Here is a 7,600-nt window from a genome sequence, read left to right on the forward strand (position 1 = left end):
ATGCCACGTAGCGTTCTGTATGAGAATCACTGACTGTACTGTGTGCAATCTGTCACTGGTTGGACTCATTGTTGAAATATTCGCTTTTGTAGTGTTGGATGTGAACAGCGCATAGCGTTGTGCAGTTGGAGGTGAGCGGCCAGCAGTGGTGAATGTGGAGAGAGAGACCCCAGAGTTTTGAGAACGGACGATCTGGACGTGTGTCCGCCAGAAAAAAGAAGTTTGTAAAGATGGATATATATATAATGACTTTTGAACATTTAAAGGTAAATACATTGTTTGTTGTCTGTCAAAATCTTTCATTTGTTAACTGTGCCTATCAGTAGTTAGTGCCTTCAGTAGTTAGAATCTTTTATTTCGCTGGCAGTATTGGCGCTCGCTGTATTGCAGTAGTTCGAGTAACGAAGATTTTTGTGAGGTAAGTGATTCATGAAATGTATAGGTCATTGTTGGTCACGGGCCATTTTTTTGTGGGGATTATTGAAAGTCAGATTGCGTTGCGCTAAAAATATTGTGTGTCAGTTTAGTGATGATCAGAATAAGTAAAGAGAGAAATGTCTGAGTACGTTCAGTTTTGCTCAGCTGTTTGAAAAACAAATAACATAAGAGAAATACCAGCAAAGTCATTCATAATTTTCCAAAGGGGACGTTTCAATGTCTCCAAGCATCTCCATACGTTGGGCACCCTCTGCCGCCACGATATAGGACAGCCGGCGACAGTCATATGGCCACTCATACTAAGACCCTCTTCACTGCATGACACTTTGCACATGCGGCCGCGGTGGCCGAGCGGTTCTAGGTTCTTCAGTTCGTAACCGCGCTGCTGCTACGGTCGCAGGTTCGAATCCGGCCTCGGGCATGGATGTGTGTGATGTCCTTAGGTTAGTTAGGTTTAAGTAGGTCTAAATTCTAGGGGACTGATGACCTCAGACGTTCAGTCCCATAGTGCTCAGAGCCATTTGAACCATGCGGCCTACTCATGGCTCTGGCACCATTATTCATGCTTAAGAGACCCTTATCCCTGTTGACATCGACATCTGGACTTTATTTCTTGCTGCACTATTTTTAATGAGTCTATGTTCACTCTGAGACATACTGGTTAAATAAATCTCCTGTTTGCAGAACTAGCTTGTACGCTAATCATTTCTGCTCCTTCCAGCTTTCCTATGTCGGCAGTTGCCACATCACTTTGTAGCCCGCCTGTCCCTATCACTGTGTATAATGTCATACATAACACGTTTACCATGTAGAGTTTATGCATTCCAGAGCGATAGAACCTTTATGGCACATACGCTTATGAGAATGCAAATATGAATCTCAAGATTCGGCTGTGTACTGCATGCTACAGCTAACGTGTGGTTTCCATATGGACCATTGATATGCATGTGTGACGGTGCCGTGACAGGGATTTGACAGAAGACTGTAAAAATCTCCTGTTATAACGAGTTGTGTCCATTAAAGACAATGTACTTTTAAATTCGAGCTGACGAGGTGATTGCGTGTTTTCACTGCTTCCAATACAAAGCTTCTACATGTTCCCATTTTACTTCTTATGTAATACAGATGATTGTATGTTGACAAATATATTGTATTTGACTAGGTTGGGCAGTACCAGTTCCATTATCCACAAACTCTTTCTAAAACATCACTCTACATTGACACATTCATTATATTCAGACTAGTTTAGCTTATTAGCTTTAAGTTCATCAAAATGGTTCAATTGGCTCTGAGAACTATGGGACTTAACTTCTGAGGTCATCAGTCCCCTAGAATATAGAACTACTTAAACCTAACTAACCTAAGGACATCACATACATCCATGCCCTAGGCAGGATTCGAACCTGCGACCGTAGCGGTTGCGCGGTTCCAGACTGTAGCACCTAGAACCGCTCGGCCACCCCGGCCGGCTAAGTTCATCACTTTGCAAAATCACATTAGATGTAATCACAGTTAAATCAATGGGTAACTGTTCAATTATCTCATCTTGGTTCTTAGATACTGCTAAATAGTGCATGCTGATTTACCGTAATGTTCCCTAAGCATGTTCCCCATTGCACTGACCAAAGTCACTAATACATCAATTCCTATAGTTATCACTCGTTTTACTAGTTCTCTGCTCAGCTGATCTTATGGTTACACTTTCACTGATGTCCTACCTCTAGCAATTCACACAGATTCTTTGACTGTTTTAAATAACATGATTCACGACTGATCTCAGCTAGATACCGGTTATGTTCATCCTTCCCAACTATTTAAAAGCCGTGCAATTATTAGAATAACATCTTTCAAATCTATCTGAAATATAGCTGGCCAGAAGAACAGTGCTGCCAGATGGTGAACCGGTTACCGATGGTTCTCTGACGCGTCGACTACCGTCCTGCCCCCTGAGTAGAACGGCGACCACCGGCCATCTACCTATTAGCCGCTCACCCACTCCACACGTTGATCGGCGCGACGCGTCTGCCCTCCGTCGCCAAATCCTACGCGGAACAGTGAATCGCCCTGTTAGGTATAGAGGCAGTGTTGAGAAACTGCTTGGAGGGTACATGACCCATCAAGCAGAGGACCCACTTGAGCAGAAAGCGAGCGAGCAAACCTGCTCTGACCTACTCAGTTGACGCAACAGCACACTGACCGCGGCTCGCCCACTAGTTGCTGGCAGCCCCGGTTCGACAATAATTTTGTATACAAGCAAAGTATCACTTGGCACCCCTTCCCCCAGTTATCCCACAGACATTAGTTGCCTTTCCTTTTGCTGCTACTCATTTTAGTCACGTCATAAACACAATAAAAACCGATAGCGGCAAGATGGTGGCTCTCGGTTCGATTACTGAAGACAGTTGAAACTAATACACCTGGCACTGAAGTGCAACCAACGTAAATATTTTCAGCAAGCAGTGAGCTACCCGAGATTTATTTTTCATCTGTCAACATAAAATTTTGTCACTGCATGTAAGACTTGTATCACAAGTAGCAGCGAAAAGTGAGACGGGTGAAAGCATAGGATAACTGAAGCAAAAAGTTCCAGGAAACATGGACCCACAGATGAGCTGTTTGGAAAGTAACTGCAGGTGTGTAGCTACGAGCAGGCGTTTAATTCAATAGGAACTGCTGTCCCAGTTAGCGAATTTGTATTTGAAATGAAAAATTTTGCACTAAGTTCACAAATAATTAGGCTCAAATTTCAATATCAAGCTACCGTACCTTGCAAGACGTTCATAAATGAGGTAATTTCATGCCGCCGCACCGACACATTTTGTTGGTGATAGAAGACGACGTCTAGCGCAGCAATGTCGTCCAATGTACCGGGTTGGTGCATAGGTTCGTAGCGTTTTTATTTTGCGTGTTGGCATTACGGTTGCTCTGAGTTTATTTATTGACTAATATTTTTATTTATATTTCACTACTGCTCATTGAGTTTACGTATGATCATTTTGTCATTTGGAGGCAGCGAGTGGACCTTTGGTCGCTAGAAAATGGAGTGACATGCAGAGATATTGGAACATTTCCGACTTATTTTTCTGTTTGAATTCAGCAGAGGGGTGACAGCGGCGGAGACAGTCAGAAACATTTGCACCTTGTATGAAGATAAGGCTTTTGGGCAAAGCACGGCAAGAAAATGCTTTCCTCGTTTTAAGGAAGATCGTTTTGCCATTAGTGACTCTCCACGTTCAGGAAAACTGGTGTATGATGAAGATCGTTTAAGCGCATTAGTCCACAATGAGCCACGCCAGTGCACTCGAAAACTGGCAGATATGATGAACTGTGATCATTCCAACCTCGTGAGAAATTGCATTCACTGAGGATGGTTCAAAAATCGAATGTGTGGGTACCGTATGCTCTAAACCGAAATCACAAGACTCAGCGGGTGGTCACATGTATCTCTGGTGCTCGACATCGGTTGGCTCATAATAACATAGACCATTTCTATCCTGCATCGTTCCTCGTGACGAGAAATGGTCTCTTTACGCTAACATAAGGGAAAAAAGGAATAGTTGAGCCCAAACATAACAACAACTCCCTGTAGAAAGACCTGTGCGCATCCGTAAAAGATAATGTTACGCATCTGGTGGAAAAGCGACGGTTTGGCGTACTACGAATTGCTTCCCCGAGGTGTAACTATAACTGCTGACATCTACTGCCGACAACTGAAACGTCTTGCAGATTCAGTCCAAGAGCAACGACCAGGAAATCTGCATGAAGTGATGCTACTCCATGATAACGACAGCCCACATTCTGCTAGACTGACAACAAATGCTATACAAGTGTTGCGTTGGGAAATCATTCCGCACCCGTCTTACTCACCTGATTTTGCGCCCTCAAATTTTCACCTTTTCAGCTCTCTACCGAACACCCTTACGGGAACTTCATTTTCGGATGAAAATGCGCTCCGAACATGGCTCAACGACTTCGTCGCCTCAAAACCATCAGATTTCTAAAGTTGAGAAATTAAAAAGTTGCCCTAGTGTTGACAGACCATTGTAAATAGTAATGGAGAATGTATCATTGATGAATAAAGGTCTACGTTATGTGCATCTGTTCTGATTATTAAACTTGTGGAGAAACGCTACAAATTATGCATAAGCCCAGTAGGTAGGTCTAGCATGGCCTCTATCTCATCCTCGAAGGCCATCCTCAATATTCTGTATTTTTCTCTCTGAGGTCCTCTCGAAAGTGAAGTGTTCACCATTCACGGTGGCACATTTGACAAGTGTACATTTTTTTCAAGACTCACGGGACGATCTGGGGTTGTTTGGAAGAATTGCTAACCCACTTCAGAGAAGAGTGTAGTATTACATCCACATGTCAGAACGACACGTGCAACATCCCCTACAGATACGAGAGTACAGTGTTGATGCAGTAAGGGTGAGTGCTGTACCTACAGGGTAGAGTTGCTAGGAACACACGTTGCTTCTTGGTCAGTACTTACGCCTAGTGACTGATTTTAGAATAACGTGAAGGAATGCACACAAGAGAGCACCACAATCCGGATTCGCCATTTTCGACAGTTTTTGTTGTTGTTAGACATGAGGTTCCGTTTTGCACAGCATTAGTGAATATTTATCTTCCCACACACTTATGTGCTGTACAATGTGTTACAGTTTTTGGGGTACATTTTTAATTCTTTAGTTGAGTGCAATGCTGTATATTTTGGAAATTACTTATATGCATCTTGTACTTTGAAACAAAAGGTTTCTTTTACCACATAACATGTCATACTTGCAAATGAAATGAGTTCCATTAATGCCTCAACAGTTTTACCTATTCTGAATGTTGAAATTTGGGTCAGTTTCCAGTAGATTATATTTCAAAATGTATTTAATTCGTAACTGATTTTTTATCACTCTTTTGCTCAATTTGACCTCACAGATTATACGTGTGGAGTAAAGATGTGAGATAGGCAACATTAAAGACAGAACTTTTAGAAAGACACTGTGATACGTATTAAGTTACTGCAATCATTTAAAAAGGGAATAAAAAATATAAGTCTGAAAAGTTGAATTGCATGAGTTTCGAGCTCAATCGTGTGAAGAATAAATCGAAGAACTTGCATTTCTATTACATTTTTACACATAGTACAATATTTCGTACTGAAAGTGACTGGCTACCCGTAACTGCACAGTCGCAGTTATCTCGCAAAAAGTGTGTTTGCAGGCTAATGCTTACGGGAATAGTTTTGTTTCTATCATGTACTCTTTGACATGGTGAAATTTCGCTGCTGTTTATTATACAGCCTGCATACAAATCTTACATGTGGCGCACTTCACAGCTTGGCACTCCAAGCGGCTGCCTTTGTCGCTTATGCTTCACACCGGCGCTGCTTGAGGTCCGACAGCCTCCTACCTCTGCTGACAATGAGAGTAGCATCCTCATCTATTTGTGAGATGTGTATTCCAGTTTCTGCCTTTCCCTGCAATTTTTACCCACTATAGGTCGCTTTACAATTTTTTCCTGACGTCTACACGTCCTGTCACTCTGTCCTTATTGACAGTACATTCAATACATTCGTTTCTTCAGAAGTTCAGCGGAGAACTTCCTCATTCCTTATCAACTCCCCTAATTTTCAACATATGTCTAAAGTACTGCATGTGATCGCGAGGATTCTCTTGTTTCCTTCTGTTTCCCCGTACATTCTCAGAACTGTCTTCGTCAAATTAAGGCCTATGTTTAATAATATTACAGACTTTCTTTTGCCACGAATGCCCTCTTCATCTGTGATAGTCTTTTTTGTTGTGTGAAGTGTCATTGTGCTTCCCAGGTAGTAGACATCCCTAAAATTTTGTAATTCATTTTTCCTAATTTGATGTTAATCTTATCGCTAATCTCACGTCTACGTCTCCCGATTTCTATTATCTTTTTCGATTTACTCTCAGTCCACATTCTACACTCATTAGGCTTTCCATTCCATTCAACATGTCCTGCGATCCTTGTTGACTTTTATATGCAAATTGAAGGTGGAGAGGGAAAGAAAGGAAAGGAAAGGGAAGGGGAAGGATCACTGCTATCAGCTGCATTGAGACATTACGCGGAACTGGCGGCGACGAGTGAAAATGTGTCCCGGGCAGGGATTCGAACCTGGGATCTCCTGCTTATTAGGCAGGTGCGGTAACCACTGTGCCATCCGGGACAAAGTGTTATTGCTACTGCATAGACCATCTCGGCTCGCCTCATAGCCGATGCACACTATCATCGAGCGCCACCTACCCGCAGTCCATGTCCATTTCTTCCATATTCGCTCTTCGGAGTTTCTCACGGAAGTTCGGACGCATTTGTGCATCCGCACGCAAGAACCCATGAAAGTATATTCAATGCCTAACTAGGCCTATCAAATTATATGAATGTGTGTGTCTACACAAATTCACATAATTCTTCACTTTTACACTGATAGTGACCGGGTCAAATATCTCTCGACATAACCATCAAATGAAAAAACTACAAAGAACGATATGGTTGGCCCGCTAGATGCCGTTGCCATGGGTCAAACGGATGTCAACTGCGTTTTTTTTAATAGAAACCCACATTTTTTATCACATATTCGTGTAGTACGTAAAGAAATATGAATGTTATAGTTGAACCACTTTTTTCGCTTTGTGATAAATGGCGCTGTAATAGTCACAAACATCTAAGTACGTGGTATCACGTAACATTCTGCCAGTGCGGACGGTATTTGCTTCGTGATACATTAACCGTGTTAAAATGGACCGTTTACCAATTACGGAAAAGGTCGATATCGTGTTGATGTATGGCTATTGTGATCAAAATGCTCAACGCGAGTGTCCTATGTATGCTGCTCGGTATCCTGGACGACATCATCCAAGGGTCCGGACTGTTTGCCTGGTAGTTAGGTTATTTAAGGAAACAGGAAGCGTTCAGCCACATGTGAAACGTCAACCACGACCTGCAACAAATGATGATACCCAAGTAGGTGTTTTAGCTGCTGTCGCGGCTAATCCGCACGGCAGTAGCAGACAAACTGGGAGAGAATCGGGAATCTCAAAAACGTCGGTGTTGAGAATGCTACATCAAAATCGATTGCACCCGTACCATATTTCTATGCACCAGGAATTGCATGGCGACGGCTCGACTATGAACGTCGTGT

The 7,600-nt window shown here is 42.6% G+C and overlaps 1 non-coding gene across 1 annotated transcript; it reads right to left on the reverse strand.

Annotated features, from left to right (window-relative positions):
- Nucleotides 1–6,554: 6,554 nt before the first annotated feature.
- On the reverse strand, nt 6,555–6,629 carry Trnai-aau. Its single transcript has one exon. It is a non-coding gene; the product is annotated as a tRNA-Ile (tRNA).
- Between the last annotated feature and the right edge of the window lie 971 nt (nt 6,630–7,600).

The sequence above is a fragment of the Schistocerca americana genome, chromosome 6 (assembly GCF_021461395.2).
Source record: "Schistocerca americana isolate TAMUIC-IGC-003095 chromosome 6, iqSchAmer2.1, whole genome shotgun sequence".
Lineage (NCBI taxonomy): Eukaryota > Metazoa > Arthropoda > Insecta > Orthoptera > Acrididae > Schistocerca > Schistocerca americana.